At 35.6% G+C, this 17,093-nt stretch overlaps 1 long non-coding RNA gene across 1 annotated transcript in view; it reads right to left on the reverse strand.

Annotated features, from left to right (window-relative positions):
• Nucleotides 1-782: 782 nt before the first annotated feature.
• Nucleotides 783-17,093, reverse strand: part of LOC113598463 (uncharacterized) — a 67,771-nt gene continuing 51,460 nt past the window's right edge. Inside the window, exons 4-6 of the long non-coding RNA XR_003419093.2 lie at nucleotides 7,882-7,941; nucleotides 3,955-4,068; nucleotides 783-1,177 (exon numbers count right to left, since the gene is read on the reverse strand). This is a non-coding gene — a long non-coding RNA (uncharacterized LOC113598463). The remainder of the gene's footprint in view (nucleotides 1,178-3,954; nucleotides 4,069-7,881; nucleotides 7,942-17,093) is intronic.

Genomic DNA, 17,093 nt, shown 5'->3' on the forward strand with positions numbered 1-17,093 from the left:
TTTTTATTTGTTCGGTGGCTTGCATTACTCTTCAATGCGTATCATGCAAATTCTAGAGTTGCTCAAACTCTTTCTTCATTACAAGGAACAAGTATCATAGATTATGTGGTGATAATTGGCAGTGGGCAGAAGAACAGTCATTAAAAACAAATACAAAATGTAACAGCCACAGTCCAAACAGGAGATAGAATCCACATCATAATTTGAACAGTGAATGTTTAAAATTAAGAATTATTAACTCTAACAAGGCCCTGGCACCTGAGGAGTATGGATAACTTTAGGCAATAAAGCAATAGCAGATAGAAGAATCAGCCCGCACTCCTGGGACTATGATAATGTGTGCAAAGAAGAGGCTTCACATCCACAAGTGAGCTCCAGAACTTGGTGAAGAGGGTCTGGCCAAGGTACCTGAATGACAGAGAAATCACTTCGAAACTATACTAGAGGGACTTGCTTGAAATCTGCCCTCTGGACCTCGCCCAAAGTCTCCTGTGTTTCAAGAAACGTTGTTTGGGGTAGGGTGTCTTGCTGGAGACATTCTGTTACAAAACTGTCCAGAGAAGGTGCAGGGGGAAGCTGTTTGCCATTGGCTGTTGCTGATCCTGGGGCACTGAGTTCTCCCAACAATCAGTAAAAGGACCTTGAGTTCAAGAACAGAACACAGCCCTGCCACCAGCAGGTGGCAAGGTTCGATAACCTTCTCGAACCCTGAACAGTGGACCAAGTTAAGCTGATGGACCCAAACTCCTCACTCATAGAAACTATGAGACAACAAATGTATGTTGGTTTTAGCTGATCCGTTTGGGGTAATTTATTATGCAGCAATAGTTATTCTTTGGAAACAGTATTTTGACCCTCTGTAACATTATTCCTGAAGCCTTGGCTAATCTTGAATGTAGCTAGTGGAGAAGAATCCAGGTTTTGCCACAGGAGAGGGATGCATCTAGAGTGAAAGATTGTAAATATAAAGGCATCAAACGCAGGGCGAATTTTCCCCATGAGACATTTACTGAATTATGAAGTTGAGTAAGACGGGAAACTCAACACTTAAACCACAATTCTCTAAAATACTGAGCTTCATTGATGGCAGTCTTTCATATTAAGAAGCAAAAAACCACTGAGGAGATGCTTCACAGTCATAACATGCTGTAACTTGAAGTTCCGGAAGAGATATAACCTAGAAAAGGGGACAAAGAAATATAGATTGACTATTACAGCTTACTCTCTGATTAGATTGAGATAGATGGTTAGTCACCTACTCTGTCTGCTAGGAAAATAAAAATGTGAAATTCCTTATGGTAATGTAGTATCACGTGAGGTCTCTACAAATGTTTTATGCAGTCTCTGGAGTTCAATTATAGTAATTTAATTTTTAAAATTCATGTCAAAAGAAAGTACAGAATTATTAAACAAACCCAAAATAAAACAGATTTACAGATGATCCAGATCTAACCAACAAGGATATAATTATGGTTAATTTGTTTAAGAACATACAGATATAAAAGGATAAAACAGGGTAAAATATTGAGAATTTCATAAGAGAATTAGAATCTAAAAAATATAATAAAATAGAACTTACAGAAATGGTAATAGAATATGTGAAATGGAAAGTAGATTATTTTAATAGCATAATAATCTAAGAGAAAGAGAATTAGTCAACTGGTCAAAAGAAAATATTTACGCTGACACAGAGAAGAGTAAAAGGAAAATACAGAGAAGAGTGTAAGAGACCAATGGAATATAAAAGAGTTGCACTAGCTGTAATTGGAGTTCTAGTCGAAGAGAAAGAATTGGGCAGCAGGAAAAATTAAAAAGAGAATGAGTCTTAAAATTACTAACTAATGATACTAAATCACAGGACAGAAATCTGTGCATATACCCAGAAAAATGTATAACAATCAAAGCAAATCAATACACTTCAGTACATCATAGTCAAAATAATGAAAAGGAAAAGGAAAGAAAGAAACAGAGAGAGAGAAGGATAGAGAGAACATGTTAAAAGCAACCAAAGATAATATAGACATAACATTCAGGCACCTAGGTGGCTCAGTTGGTTGAGCATCTGACTTTAGCTCAGGTCATGATCTCAAGGCTCATGAGTCTGAGCCCCACATCGGGCTTTCTGCTGCCAGCCTGTCAGCATAGATCCCACTTAGGGTCTTCTGTCCCCCACTCTGCTGTCCTCCCCCCACTGTGCTATCCAGAAAATAAATAAATATTTTTTTAAAAAGAAATAGATGAAACATTCAAGAGTAACAATCTGATAGGTAGCTGAAATATTATAAAAATGTAGCAACCAGTAGACAACATGTGGCATCTTTAAAGTGCTGAACACAAGTAAATGTCCCTTCAAAATCTTCTGCACTGTAATTATTTCTATAAGTATGAAGACAAATTAGAGATATTTTTGAATAAATGAAAACTGAAATAAACTGTCACCAAGAGACCTGTATTTAAAAAACGCCAAGGGACAGAGAACAAACTGAGGATTGCTGGAGGGAGGTGGGTGGGGGTATGGCCTAAATAGGTGATGGACATTAAGGAGGGTGCTTGTTGGGATGAGCACTGGGTGTTATATGTAAGTGATGAGTCACTAAATTCTATCCTGAAAACATTATTACACTGTATGTCAACTAACTTGAATTAAAATAAAATTTAAAACAAAAGAAAGAAAAAAACATTTTAATAAAATATTAATAAATAAATAAACAATACTTTCATACATACATACACACATACATACATACCTCAATAAAGCTAATGGGCATTATTTACTCAGAAGGAAATGATACCAGAAGAAAAGACAGAGAAGCAGAAAAGAATGAATAAAAACAGCATAAAATAGAAGTTAAGATTGTATAAAAGTGAGTATGCTGTATAGAGTTTTAAATATATACATAATACAATTCTTGAAAAGAAAAAACACTAAATAGGGGATGAGGATAAATGGAATTTGTAAAACTTATCATTTATATTAGGTTATGAGAAGTCAAGTGTGCATGTTGTAATACCTTGAAGTAAAAATATTTAGTGTAAAAAATTTCAGTAAACTGAAAAAATAGTGAAGAATTTTATACTAACACCTTAGTAGAGAAAAAGTTAAACAATAACAATAAACACACATTAATACAAAAGAAAGCAACAAAGGAAAGAAAAAAGGAATATAAAGCCCCTAGTAAAAATAGGAAACATGTAGTAAAATTTTAGATACAAACCCAAGTATACCAATAAATTAAATGTAAATGATCTAAATATACATACAACAAGGGTTTATATTAAGAATCTATAAAGTACTACCACAAATCATAAGGACTAGATAGAAAACCAAAAAGATATGTACAAAATATTTATATAAGACAATCTGTTCTATACGACTTTGTTAAGTTTACTTAAATATGCCATTGATAGAGTTCTAGAAAGATAGTCATCAAAATCTTAGAGGTGGTTTCTACTGTGTCAACATTTAAATGATGTTAATGTATTTATTATACAGTTCTTTACTATATTATTTATATATTAGCAATATATACTTTTTTATAATTTGGAAACCACTTATTTTTATTATATATTCACCTTGTAGGTCTTGTCTTCATTTCCCAACAGCTAAACTTGTGTCAGAGCTACGTAGGAAAATTATTTAAGCCTCTTCCCTAATTAATAACCCGTTTAAGTTTCTAAAAAATTCAATTCTCCTTCCCAAGGAATTAAATCAGATTCAATAAAACTGATTAGCACCTTACTGAACATATTGTACTTCCATTTTAAAGATGCAAAATACCTGAGGCACAGAATACCTTCATTAGAGCTGCGTTAGTGACAGAATTTGGTTAAAAGCATTGCATGTATTTCTCTTGCTTAGTGTGAACCCAAGTGCTGTGAAACATGGGATAAAAATGGTTCTCTTATAAATGGAAATAAGCTAAGGTAGAGTAAAACCTATGGTCAAAAACTTACAAGTACTCCAGAGTGAAGTTGAATTTCCTCTCTATAATCCTTTACTGATAGGTTTATATATAAGTTTATTAGGTTTATCAATCTTCCTTAACACAGTTACATGCTATAAAACATCTGGTAAGGAAAAACAGAACACAGTATTTGACTTAATGCTAGTACAGTCAGGATATATATTTCTTATTATATTAGTAACAGACACAATTCCACAATACAATAAGTAAAAATGTTTCCCCTTAAAAGCAAAGTACTCCCTTCTTGGAAATAAATTACCCTGGCGAGGACCATCATGGGACTCCCGAGAATAGGTAATTCACTTCAAATGAATGAACCCTCAACCAAAGGGAGAGTGCTTCTCCTGGTGAATTTTAAACTGTCGTTTCACTTTCTGCCTCAGTTTCCTTATTTAAAACATATGGTAATACACAGCCCTTTTACAAGTGGGGATAATACGAGTGTATTAACAGGCAAGTTATGAATATATTGACACAGATTTAAATCTCCCCAAATGACAAATCCCATACACATGCTGAATAACAGACTCCAGCATTAAACTCATCTGTTTTTTTATTCACACTAACTTCTCAGCATTGTCTGAAACACACCTATGTACTAAACAAAAATCTCCCTGTATTTTACCACCTTAGGAACATCACTAGATGAGTATCTCTTGAGCTGAATACAAAGTATTCTGGGGTTGTTGGGCTTTTTCCCCCTACTATAAAAAGACAATAACTGTTGGGGTCCTTTCGGTTAGAATGAGCAATTGATGTCTTTTTCAATTGTGCCGTACTTATAAAATTGAGCAGTTTATATTCATCTGGGTGCTTTGTTTATTCACTTCTGTGTGAGCTATTGTGAACTGGAACTTTAACATGTAGTTGCTTTTCCCATTCTTTAGTGAAAAGATTTGTAATGTGCACCTCCCCCACAGTACTTGAAAAATATACACTTTATTGACCTATTATTGGATGTTTTGTGGTTCCTGAGACAATTTTATATAATTACATTGTGAATTCTGGCTTGAGTTCAAGCATCTTTGAAAGTGAAGTTCTGATTACTGACTTGTATGCATAACATAAGTGGGAGTAAATGAACACCTCCCTCAACCTTCCCCAGACACTCAGTTCTAACCTCATCTCCCCTTTCCTTTGCTTCCCTTTGAAACATGTAGAGTAAGGTCAGATTGTATTTGAGCATTTGGTAGTTAAGGATGTGTTTTATTTCCTTCCTCATTTGGCACCATTTGTTGTATCTAAACAGGTAATCTTTCCTCTTTGAGTCACCAGAAACAAAACACAGCCTCTCAGAAAGCGTTGGAGACTTTTAAAGGACCATTACTCTTCTAGACAGTGAATACACTGCTTCCGCAGAAAAAGAAAAGTATCTTGTCTCTCCCTGTCTCTCTCTCCCTCTCTCTCTTCTTCCTCTCTGTCTCTCCTCCTTGTATCTCTCTTTTGCATTGCATAATAAGAAATACTGTTGTATTATATGCACTGATGGACCTTTCAGTGCATAAAGGGAATGCAGGAAGAATCCACCAAAGGCTGAGTGCTAACTAAACAGACCTCATTTCATCAAAAGGTTGCAGTTAATAGTAAGAGACTCACTAAGGTGTGGCATATGGACTCAAAGCCTTTGAGCAGGATGAAATTGAGTTGAATGTCAGCTGCTTTGCTTATGGACTATATGACATGCAACTTACAAAGAAACGTAGACGTGAATCTCAGTTTTTATATCAATAAAATGGGAATAATAAATTCTGCCTTGAATAACTGTTTTTCTTTGACACTTCTTCCTCGTAACTTTTGAACATAGACGTTCCTCAGACAAGGTGTCTCATGTCTCTGCATGTATTCTGACCTGCTGAAGGATATCGTCCACTCGTGATGTTTTGACCCCATCTTTACACCATTAACTCCAAAATGTGTATCTACAGCCAAGACATCTCCAGACTCTGTCTATGTATCCCCACCAGCCTACTTCACGTCTCCTAAAATTCTTAATTGTATCTCAAACTTAAACCAAACTATGGATCTCCCTCCTGACCTACAGCTGATTCCCTTCTGGGGCACCTGGGTGGCTCATTTGGCTAAGCATCTGACACTTGATTGCAGCTCAGCCCATGATCTCACAGTCATGAGTTTGAGCCCTGTGTCAGGCTCTGCAATGAACATGGAGGCTGCTTAAGATTCTCTCTCCCTGTCTCTTTGCCCCTCCCCCACTTGCTCACTCTCTGTCTCAAAAGTAAATAAATTAATTAATTTAAAAAATGGATTACCTTCCAACATTCTTTTCCTCAGTGAAGAGGAAATCCTCCAATACTTAATTCAAAAACTGGAGATAACTGGAGTTATCTCGGACATTTGTCTTTTAAATGTCTCTCAAAATCTGTCCAGTTCTGTCTGTCTTTCTTCCAACAAACTGATTCCAAGAACCATCACTCTGTGCCTCCCTAGAGAGACACAACATGTGTTTAACTGACATTTTCACACAGTGGGTTTTTTTGGTTTAGGGGGTTTCTTTTATTTTAGAGAGAAAGGGAGAGGGAGAGTGCATGCTGGCGAGAGGGGAAAAGGAAGAGAGAGAAAGAGAGAGAGAGACAGACAGACAGACAGAGACAGACAATCTCAAGCAGGCTCCATGTTCAGCACAGAGTGCAACTTGGGGCTCAATCCTATCACCCTGGGATCATGACCTGAGATGAAATCAAGAGTCAGACACTCAACCGACTGCACCACCCAAGCACCCCCCCACATAGTTTAATACTCCTTACAATAGAGTGATCTTTTAAAATGCAAAACTGATCGTATTATATTCTGTCTTAAAATCCAATTGTAAAATAGTTAATGTGCATTGAACATTCAGTGTGTTCTAGATCTTGCCTTAAGGATTTTACGTAAGTCACCTCATTCTATACATAAGATGGGAATTGTTGTTATTATTACTAAATTGTTATTATTATATTCATTTTATAGCTGAGAAGACTGAAACACTAAGAGACTAAGAAACATGCTCATGGAAACCCAGCTGCTAAGTGGAAGAAGCAGGTCATAGTCTAGGTTTAGAGTTCACATCCCTAACAAGACACTACACTGTTGCCCAGTATCTCCTGTTCATTCTTGAAAATAGACAAAGATTTAAGAATATCTAGCTACAATGCTCTTATTAAACCCATCTTGCAATGTGTGTGATTGACTTGTAGATTGCAAGAACCCATTCATAAATTTTCAGGAATATTGCAAGCTTATTGGTAAACACAACCATTATTAAAAACGAAATTTTAGGGGCGCCTGGGTGGCTTGGTCGGTTAAGTGTTTGACTTCGGCTCAGGTCATGATCTCACGGTCCATGAGTTTGAGCCCCGCGTCGGGCTCTGGGCTGACAGCTCAGAGCCTGGAGCCTGTTTCAGATTCTGTGTCTCCCTCTCTCTCTGACCCTCCCCCATTCATGCTCTGTCTCTCTCTGTCTCAAAAATAAAATAAAAACGTTAAAAAAATTTAAAAAAACTAAATTTTATTAACTTACAATTAAATAAATTTTCTTAAAACTGAAGGCAAAGATAATAATTACTCAAAGCTCATCACTTCCTGCTTATCTTTTGCTCTTGAGGTTATGTCTCAGCATAGTAAAAATACAATATAATGGTGAGCTACCGGAAATCTCTTCCCAATTCCGTGTTCATATGATACTGCTCATGGTTGGGGCATTAACTGCATAAAAACTGTAAATGCTTCAAATCAGGACTTTGTTCATCATTTTTGCTCTAGGCTTAAGAAAATAATGGAGAAAAATATTAATGATAACTGAGTAAACTTAAAATGTTTGCTGACTATTGACATTGTATTGTGACCAGCACAAAAAAATTGAGGAGATACACTTTCAGTATTCAAAGATTAGTCTCCAAATCAGTAAAGGTGTTTCTCATACCATTAATGAATGAGTGAAGTTCTGACACGCATATTTGTTTCATTTCCATCTTGCTTTTTCCTGTAAATGAAAACATCAGCTAACAGTCACGTTGGAATCATATTCTCTCATCAGTTGCAACTATTGTCTATGGACACACTAGATGGGCAAAAATCATTAAAAGTATTCTGTGAAAATCAATTACATGGAATTGATTTTAATATTATCTAAAACATGTAAGCTATTCTATATACATTTAAATATAAAGCATTTTATGAATTCTGAAATATTGTTCAGATAACCTAAGATGTGTCTTCCTTTTAATAAATTTGACAAAATTGGTAAATCCTTACTGCAAGGTGTTTTGAAAGCTATAAATCATGCACTTTGTAAACAAAAGAGACTCTTCTTTTTATTTTTTCATATATCCCACAGGTTTTTATAGAACTTATAGACTTGATAACTATGTGATATGTTCCAAAGTATTCTATAAACTTGACATGTTCTTGTTTGACATTGATCTCCAGCAAGAAACCAGGCAGAGAACTTAAAGAGATGATTTATGAGTATAGAAAAAAATGAATAACCATCACCAGAAGACAGCCTGTGTTTATTTGACTCAAGTAATGGCAGACTAACTATATTCAAACACTTTGAAAAGAGATGAGACTCTTGTATTGTTGAAATGCAATATTTATGTAATATATTTTTTGTCTCAATAAAGCATTTGACAGATTCAAGACACTGGGTAAACAAAATGTTGAAATATGGATTGGATAATAGCACCAATGAACATAATTAGGAGACATATATCAAATCAACAGTAAGCACTTTGCATGAGTTGAATTTATGCAAGAAAATAGAATGAGTAGACCTGATGAGGAGGGGATTTTCTATTACCAGATGTTTGTTTAACCAATACATGCATGCAAGCTGGACATACCTATATAATAGAAGGGTTAAGAAGGTTGTATGAGGTTGGCCTAGAATCCATTTCAACGGGCCCTTTATGTTCTTAAGATGGTTTCAAATGTCTGTGTAAATTGTAAAATATTTATTTCTAAAATAAGGTGTTTTAAGTTTTTTTCTATGAAAACATTATGATAGCTAAAGATGTATATAACCCCATTCTAGAATTTGACCAAGTAAATTAGTCACTGGGTTAGTTTTAAATGCTAAGCACTGCACCTGGTATCTCAAAAGTATCCCAGATGATGAATATATTATTCTCAAAAGACAAGATGGGAATCAGATCAAATGTTATTATCCTTATATAAAAATAGACTCATTTTTATCCTCTAGGATTCAACAGGGACTTGGAAGTCAGTACACTATGCTTCTGTTTTGTTTGAAGCACTTTCAACACCTTGATTTGATAATCCAGGAGTTGAATATTCTTGAAACATTTTACTCTTGGAAAGAAATGTTCACATCAAATTACTAATTTTGGATTACTATTTATCATAATCTGTACCCCCCCCCCAAAAAAAAAAAGAAAACACTGGAAGGAATTGAAAGTACCAAATATCATAGAAGGCCTGTCAATGGAAAAGGATTACCATTAAATTCTAAATGCAGAAATTTGTCATAATTACTATCACTATAAGAAAATAAAAGTAATAAAAATAAGTGCATGAAAGTGAAGCATGTTGTAAAACATCTCAATCACCAGAAAATATTAAAAGGTAGAAATAATAACACCATATCTTGGTGCTGATTAGCAATTAGATTTCACAGTTTTTAAACTCCATCTGGTCCTAAAGTGTGGGTAACTCTAAGTTTCGATTACTTAGAACCGCATTCAGCTTCAAATAATAGAAAACCTAAGCAACGATTTGTCCACAAAGAGATCTGTTTTTCCAACAGAACAGAATGTCCAGAGGAAGGAAGTTACTTGTCTTGCTTTCTTTGTTCACTGTTGCCATCAAACACTCTACTTTTCTTCTCTGCTGCCTCAATGTGTTGGCTTCTCATTCTCTTGAATTGTATCTCATAATCACAACCAATCAGCCACAAATCTCTCCCTAAAACTTTGTGCTCAAAATTTCGAAGTACAAAAAAACAAAAAACAAAAAACAAAAAAACAGGCTAAGAATTCAGGGCAAGTGGGAATTTAGTATTTCCTATTAATAGAGAGGGTAATGATGTTTCTAATATTGTGAAAGTATTTTTACAGAAAATGGAAAATAAACAAATACTTTCAATTTGATAGCAGTTGGTTTCAACTGCTTAGTAGTTCCAGTAAACCATCATCCTTGGCTACAGAATCAATATGTTTTAGTTCTGGCATGAATCTCATGGGTCATCTGGCCCGGCGTCTTACTTTAAAGATAAAGAAAACTGGGATAGAGACAACTTAAATTATTTGTTCAAGATCATACATGCTACAAAGTTGTGGGTAAACAGCAGTCACAGATGGCTAGCAAGAACATATTTTTTAGGTACCCATAGAGATCCGTACACAGACACATAAAAAGACTCACAGTCTAATGGCTGGATTGGAAAGCATCCAGCGTATTGTAATGGTACTGATATCTATGTGGGAAACATATTCAGAATTTCTTTTTATCCTCATCCAGATTTTAATACTAGATTTAAACGTTCTGCATTAAATAATTGATTCCCAGTCTTTGCAGGTGGGATTTAGTACAGTAACACAAAATAATAGGGAAACGGCATTTAGCAGCATCATTGTTATTTGCCTTTCAATTTTTTTTTTTCATTTGAGTTGATCTGTGTTTTTAAATGTTACCTTTGGAAAAGCTGTCCACAAAGCATTGGAAAAATAGGGAACTATATTTAAATGGTATAATTGTCAAGGAACCCATGTGTAATTGTGCCATACTGAAGCAGAAAATATTGAGTCACATCCACAGATGATATTTTATAATAGGCATTAAGAAATTTAAAAGTATATAGACTTATTGGCAGCAAATTACCCATAAGTTGGAGGGGATGATTGGCGCAGAACAAAAAGGTCAATTGTGCTTGGAAAACACATCCTTCCCATAAGACAGCCCCCGAGTAAAGCCACAAAGCAGATATGTGTGAACCTTGAAATAAGCAGTATTTTCAAATAAGTGAAGTAATTGTATATGAATTCATTGTGTACATAAGTGTAGCACCCTACCTGTATTAGAACTGAGAGCTATAAAACCAGAGAGGCATGTTATGGAATCAGAATAACCTGAAAATGGGTTGACGATCTCAGCTGCCTCATGTGTAAACTGGGAATAATAACAGTATTTACTTCACTGTGCTGTTATGAGAACAAAATGAGATAAGGCAAAGCAAAGCACCCAACACAGGGGCTGGCATATAGTGAGCACTCAGTGACTATCAGTGGTTACTATTATTACAAAGCCACATCCTTCCCTTCCCAGGGAACCAATGACACAACCTGGAAAGATGAGCTGCTGGTAACTCACAGACATGAAAACGTGACACACCGGATTTCGGCACCCTTGGCGTCTACCTAAAGACTTTTTACATGTCTTAAACATCACTTCCTTGTTTACAGATGCTAAGGGACAGTAGCATTGAAATGGTATTCAACGGTGTCATAGTCCTGTCATTCTATTAACTGTCTTTAAGCCAATGGGATTTATGGAGGATAGAGAGGTTTATTATCTTATTATCCAAAATATATTCCATGGTGTGTAAGTCAAATTTACAATTTGAGCATCAAATAGTGTTGGCTATTATTTATTCTCATTTTATTCCAGTGCAGAGTACGCCAGATATGCTAAAATACTGGCCAGAAAAGCATTCTATTTAACCAGCGTTCTCATTGGAAATAGTGATCCTCCAAATATAGCTCTCCATTGATTTTTACCACCACAGTGATAAGTCATCAAGTATCAGTGCCACTTAGGCAGTGTGACTGTGTGTGTGTGTGTGTGTGTGTGTGTGTGTGTGTGTGTGTGTGGTGATGTGTATGTGTATGATTGAGAGAGAGAGAGAGAGAGAGAGAGAAGAGACTGAGAAACAGAAAGAGACATTGAGTGGGGGGAAATCTGTGTTTATTATATTATTGCTTCTTTCATCCTAAGATGACTCCGTTTGGTGCTGTGAAATTTTTAAGTGCCAACCAAGATGCAAAACCATCACTGTCACACAGAATAAACCCTTAAATGAGCAGATGCAGTTGCGTTTGTCTAATATGCTATTATTGATATGTCATTATTTCTGTCTACCTTTCTCTCTGGGCATTGATCACTTTTGCTCAAATTGAACTCTCTTAATTTGTCCTATTTATGCCATAAGAAACAGCAACTTACATCACTTGCCCTTCAGTATTCCTGAGCTAAGCTTCATGTCTTCTAATAAATCATTCTTCCTTGATGGGGGGGGGCATATTTTATTCATCTTTGGGTCTGCAGAGCTTGGTATAGTGCTGCTGGTTCACAGTAGACACTGAATGACTAGCCACCATATTGAATTGAACTATACCATTTAAAATTGTCTTTAGGCAAGGGTTTTTATATCTACCCCCTCTGGCTTTTCTAATTGAATTCAAATAATTTGAAGTGAAGTTTCAATTGTTGTAGAGGGGTGGCATTTCCATCCTTAATTACCAGTGACCTACTCTTATCTATCGATGTTAACTCTGGTCTTTTAATGTCAAACATGACATTGATCCAGAAGCCAAATGTGATTCCTTCAGTTTGGATAAGAGCCTGAACCTATATTGTTTTGGATGACATTATCATACATGAACCTTAAACATGCTCTTTATGGTAATGCAAACTTCCTAGTCTAGAAACTCTAGCATAGTTTCTACCTTAGAGGCAAGATGGAAACATCATCCTTACTGTTGTATCTCTCATTGTTTCAACATCTGTAGCATGGTAAATTTATGCATGTTCTTCCTATTTTTTTCTCTCAGGAAAGGGGCTGTGGAAAAGGTATTTTAACATTCATATTTTCAAGTGAATGTTATTAAAATTCTATTAATTCTAATATTTATGATTGTTGTAGTAATCTTTTATAAATAAATAAGATCAAATTGCAAAATTTAATGATTAATTTTCTTCCCTAATTTATTAGACTGTTAACAAATTGTCATCCATTTAACTCCTTTCCTTTTTTCTTAAAAATCCATCCTCAGTAAACATTATAAAACCAATCATAGAATAATGAAAACCTAGGAATATTATGGTATAACTTGTAAACTTAAAGTGTAAATTCTTGAGAACTGATTATGGTGAGTTTTTAGATTTCATAACTTAATGGCACTTTTGAAATAAATTGCCCTAAGTCCTTTGTTGTTGAAATAAGGAAGCTAAAATTATGTGTCAATGATCGCCCCCAGTCATAGTTGGTGAGATGCTCAAACTTGACAGAAGATTTTCTCACTTTAGGTCTAAATATTTTACTCTTAAATCATGTGACCTCTGACTAATCCCTTTAAAAAGGAACTGAGTAGAGAATGTGTATGGGTGCCATTTACAGACACATAGAGCCACATACTCATTGTTGGCAGGTAGTATCAATTACTATGCAGATAACTGTATACATACCATGGTGGTATATCATCAATTCAAATATTTAGTGACAATACCAACTTAATGTCTTATTTGAAAAAGCTACTAAATGTTAAGAAATCAAAAACCTGTATCATCAATTGCAGTGATGCCAGAAAGAGGCATGGAGCATAGAAACGTCACTGTTTGGGGGAATGTGTTTGACTTTTCATACCAGAGCCAATCCTTCATACGAGATATATTCATACGAGATATATTCATACGAGATATATTCATACATCATGAATATATTCATATGAGATATATTCATACGAGATATACTCATACTTCATACCTCATACGAGATATATTATTAGTTACACCTATTTCATAATATCTGCTATATCATATGATTAGTTTTCCTTATTAACAACATTATGACCAATTGCTACCATTTTTGAGAACCTACTTAGAGCCAAGTTTTACTACATCATTCAAGAGATTGCAACAGGTCCCATAAGTGTAATCTAAAAAAATAATAATAATAAATAAAAATAATAAACAAACAAAAAAGCAGAATCAGACCTATAAATACAGTGAATAAACTGATGGTTGCCAAAGGGCAGGGTGGTAGGTTGGGCAAATTGGGTGAAGGAGAGTGGGAGATACAGGTTTCCAGTTAGGGAATGCACAAGTCATGGGAATAAAAGGCATAGCATAAGGAATACAGTCAATTATATTGTAATAGCAATGTAATAGGACAGATGATAGCTACACTCGTGGTGAACATAGCATAATGTGTAAACTTGTCAAGTTACTAAGTTGTACACCTGAAACTAATGTAGCATTGTGTGTCAACTGTACTCAAATAAAACCATAAAGAAGATGTACAACAATTCTGCAAGATAGATATGATTGCCCTCATTTTACCAAAACAATATTGTTACCAAAAAAATACCAAATTGCTAAGTAAGAGAAATAGAATGAAAAATCCAGGTACACCATAACAACCTCTACCAAATCAATCACCCCAAGTAAATAAATAACTCTTGCTCTCTTCCCATAAATCATTCTTCCTCCTTGTGCCTGTTTGGATTCTTTGGAAAGAAAATGCCAAAGCAGAATTTGCAGTACAAAAGATTTATTTCAGGTAATGTGTGTGACAGCTAACAGAAGAGAAAGCAGAAGTGGGCAAAGCTCTCCGACTGTGGTGTGGGTCTGACACCTGTGGAAGAAAGGGGGGACAATTAGGAAGAGAGAGACTCAGGCTAGGGTATAGGTGTGAGAAAGTCTGAAGCTCAAAGGGGTCTAAAGACTGTCAGTAGGGGAATCCTGCCTTCAACAGAAATAACAACATCCCGCTCTATTATGCTTGGGCATTGGTTAAAGCTGCCTAAGGAGAACATATCCTCACCTTGCTGCAATCAGAGATGGTCCTTGAGGCAGGATGTCTCTTAAACGGTGATTAGAGTAGTGCACGCCTATGGCCAACTTCCTTTGTAAAAGTCCCTTGTAAGTTCTTAATTTCCTTGACTAAAATGGGGACACTTGATCTAACTTAAAGTTTTAGCATTTGTTCTGCTAGTAACCAATTACTAGAAAGCATCTAGGAATTTACCAGTACATAAAAAGCACTCGAAATATTTTCATGAAAATAAATGTAGGGCATTCAATAACACCACTTTTAGTATTTTAAATACACTATCTCTACAGTTATTGGCTAATTGGGTAGAAAAATAGAGAAATGGTCTTTCAGAATGTATCATTTTAAGTTTATCATTCTCAACTCTGGATTTGCTTTTGCCAGTGCTAGGGATAACCCTAACCCAAATGCATCAACCATTAAACATCTATGGCCAGCCACTAGTACTATGGAAGAAACATCATTCCCGAGGGTAATATTCCTGTTACTATTTTATATTATCACACTCAATTAAAAAATTCTAAAGTAAAGTTCATTGCAACGTGATTGCTCAACTCCCAAGTGAATTGAAGACTGTTAACTTGGCCAAATGAAATAGGTCTTTATTTTCCAGCCCTTATCTGGATAATTTAGGCAGAAAATAAAACCACTGAGGAAGGGCTGAAAGATTGTTTATTTTAGAGTTGATAAGATTATGGGAAAATTAAATTAAAGAACTACTCAGTGTACACCAAGGAAGATATTTTTCATACTATGGAAAATATAATGACGGAGCATATTTTCTCTATCTTCACTAACAATCGAGCAAAGGAAAATTAGTGCTACCATAACCAATCTATTTTAGAGTATAAGAAAAATTATCCTATATTTGGGATTTTTATACTACAGAATAAGTCACTAAGGTAGGTAATATAAATCTTTCTATGGGTGTACTGATTAATTTATTAATTCATTCATGCATTCATTCAATATTATTTTTCAATATTTACTATATGTAAAATTTTAGGCTTTACAGTGGAATATCATGAAACATAGTATGAAATAGAAGTCTAGACCACGATAAGCGTCCATTCTGTCTATAACTTAAAATCAATGTCAAAAAGTAAGCCAGAGTGACAACAGAACGTTAGAGTAGCAATTTCAAAACTTTGTCTCATTGCAAAAGCAAGATATGAGCTGGCGAAAACTGTCAGAATTAACTTTTTTTTTTTTTTGAATTCTGGAATCAGAACACAACAATCAGGGGAATATTTAATGAAGAGAAAAACTGTTGGATTTTGGTAAGAGAGCTCTGGGGCACTTTAAACTCATGTGGTTGCCATCTGCACGACTCAGTTTAGTAGCAGCAGCCTTGAGATGGCAACCTGTGTTGCTGGTGCAGGTTATTGGTACCAGAGGGATCAATATGGACCTTGTTCTTAAAGAATTGTGGCTGTGTGTTTTGGCCTGTCTAGTGGATGTCTGAAGGATCATCTCAAGGGCTTGATGTGTTTCATCTACCTCAGAGCTGTCACAGGATTGTGACAGCATCTCCAGCAGTGTTTGCTGAAAACAAGTAAAGGTAAATGTATTAGCCATGGCCACTTGGACCAAATTAGAATATTTGAGACAAACAAGAGACCAAGAAGCTTGGGAATAAAGAGGATGGGGAAGGAGAAACATAGGGAGGAAAGGCTTTGAAAACCTCCCACATAGTCTCAAGTATATAGATGGTCATGAAAATGGCTAAGTCTGAATGCACGCTCAGAAAACACCTGAGAAGAACCTAAGTTTTCACCTCTGGCTGAACTTCAGGCTCTGTGTGGCAGGAAGTCAGGAAGTGAAGACCACAGCAATCTTATAAATTACCTGGCAAGTGGGGTGCCTGGGTGGCTCAGTCAGTTAAGCATCTGACTCTTGATTTTGGCTCCGGTCACGAACTCACGGTTTGTGAGTTGGAGCCCAGTTTGTGAGCTTGAACCCCACATGGGGCTCTGTGCTAACAGCACAAAGCCTGCTTGATATTCTCTCTTTCTCCCTCTCTGTCTCGACCCCTCCACTGCTCACACTTTCCCTTTCTTGTCTCAAAAACAAAACAAAACAAAACAAAAAACAAAACAAATAAACAAACAAAAACTACCTGGCAAATCTTGGAGTGCCTGAATACAGAGTCCATCTGAAAAGTCAAAGAGAGGTGGTTGTTGTTTTTTTCTCCTGTCTTTTTTGGTTTTAAGTACTTAAGAACATCTCTGTCAAATCTTTAGCTGACTACGAAGCTGAAGAAACAGAAATGTCAGTGGCCAATAAGACAAAGAATGTATATTAACAAAATTAGTTTAGAAAAAGAACTAGACAAACAACCCACC

The sequence above is a fragment of the Acinonyx jubatus genome, chromosome B2 (assembly GCF_027475565.1).
Source record: "Acinonyx jubatus isolate Ajub_Pintada_27869175 chromosome B2, VMU_Ajub_asm_v1.0, whole genome shotgun sequence".
NCBI classification, from domain to species: domain Eukaryota; kingdom Metazoa; phylum Chordata; class Mammalia; order Carnivora; family Felidae; genus Acinonyx; species Acinonyx jubatus.